The 1943-nt window shown below is 42.1% G+C and overlaps 1 non-coding gene across 1 annotated transcript; it reads left to right on the top strand.

Annotated features, from left to right (window-relative positions):
• Positions 1-1281: 1281 nt before the first annotated feature.
• On the top strand, positions 1282-1388 carry LOC146871263 (U6 spliceosomal RNA). The gene has a single exon (XR_014959976.1). It is a non-coding gene; the product is annotated as a U6 spliceosomal RNA (small nuclear RNA).
• The last annotated feature ends 555 nt before the right edge of the window (positions 1389-1943 follow it).

The following is a 1943-nucleotide window of genomic DNA, read 5'->3' as shown; positions in this document are numbered from 1 at the left end:
CTTTAGTTTCTAATGATCGTTTTTTTGTTGCTGTTTTATATAGCGCGAACGCGACCCGAAGGTATTGGAGCGCTTTACACAAGGACACATTCCTTATTTGGTAGGCACGGAGATATTAAGTGGTTTGCCGAGGCTCGAACCGGGTCAGCTCCAAAGTCGGCAGCTCGAGCCCTAAAGCCACATCCGTTCACGTGCTTAGTGTTCTGAAGTCTTTCTTCGATGTCTGTTTTGATTTTAACTAAGCTCAGATAGGGTGCAAAAGTAAATTCCGACTTGTTCGTTAACGAGGTCTTGCAAACGGCTGTATTAGTGGTTTACAGTCCAACCGGCTGTTGAAGGAGGGGAGATGTAAAAGCAGCCACTGGGGTTAATAATATTCACAATTGTTGAGTTGCTGGCCTCTTGTGCGTGCTAGGTCGCCCTCCCCCCCCGCAATATATTAAAACACACTCCGACACATGATGAAAAGTGCTTCAATGCCCCACATAGGGGTAGTAGGCGGTATATAAATGCTGCAATACAGTACCACCACGGGTAGCAACAGGAGAATATTAAGCACAAATATTGTTTTCTGACATGGGTTGATCCCTTAAAGCAGGGGTCTGCATGGTTGGGCTGCCCAGTGATTTTGATCGAGTTCATTTTATCCTGAGGTTAAGGGCTCTGAACTTTGAGAATTACTCCTTTATGTGTAATTGATTGAGTTAGTCTATTAGCAAATACAAATAACGTTTTGAAATGGGCTTCCTGCATCCTGATGGTGTCCATGGTCATTAAAACGTTAAAAGTTTGAGATCTAAGGTGCCACTTTAGCAGCAGTATTTGCTCGCTATAAAAATGCTAGCTAACATATATACATATATGCAAAGGCACAGTAGCTCATGCGTTCCAGGACTGCAGTATATTTGCCCCGTTGTGCAGCCAGAATATGCCCTTTTGCCAGATGCCCGTCATTCCCCTATTTGACTGACACTTCCTCTGGTAGTAGTCCTTTCTCTGTGTCTATGAAGTGCACGTGCTTTGTATGCGGCAAAGAACTTCCAGCGCACACGATTACGTAGTTGACTTGATTTGCATATATCCATGATGCTCTGCGATTTTCATAAAGTAGAAACGGCAATCTTTTTCTGCAGCAGAATGTTTTGTTTCTGATTCAAGTGAACTCCTTTGTGAAAAGCAACAAAGAGGAAGAGTTGCAACCATTTATATCTTTGAAGCACTCTAACTTTCAAATATGATGAAGTTAAGCCTTTATATACCAGCTTGCTCCGTCCTAAGTTTGTGCTCGCTTCGGCAGCACATATACTAAAATTGGAACGATACAGAGAAGATTAGCATGGCCCCTGCGCAAGGATGACACGCAAATTCATGAAGCGTTCCGTATTTTGCCTTTTGATGATTTTTTATCTACAATCGAAACCCACTAAACATTCTTATTTGTTTTTTACTTTAATTTATTTACATTTTTCCAAATTGAATTTAATGATATTGACATCGACGTGTTACTGCAAAACTAAAATAATTGCCACACAACTGATGTACTGTGTGTTTATATCATCCAAAAGTTCTATTAACTGCATCATTACGATGTGATTTTTTCCCCACTCATGTTCATGTTCTCATCGCTTGCAGTTCATGGACCACACTAAACAAACTATGGTGTAGAGGTAGGCGGCTAGAGCTCCTCTTGGGCTTCAAACCCAAAACGAGCCGAGCCTTCATGTGGCTTCTGTCTGCCACTCATGGTGGAACGTCCTGTGCCAAGAATGAACGAAAACGCAATAAAATATGCGATTTAAAACAGGCGAACAGTAGCCATTTAGTGCCTGAATTGTACACAGTGAAACTAGCAAACCAGGGATTAGCCCCAGCTTCCCTGTTTGACCAAACTGTGTGACACTAGGCAACAAGCATTTGCAATGCAATAGGTCTCGCATTTACAC

This window comes from Triturus cristatus, chromosome 1_1, assembly GCF_964204655.1.
Source record: "Triturus cristatus chromosome 1_1, aTriCri1.1, whole genome shotgun sequence".
In the NCBI taxonomy this organism is placed as follows: Eukaryota; Metazoa; Chordata; class Amphibia; order Caudata; family Salamandridae; genus Triturus; species Triturus cristatus.
This window is presented reverse-complemented; position numbering and strand designations above follow the sequence as displayed.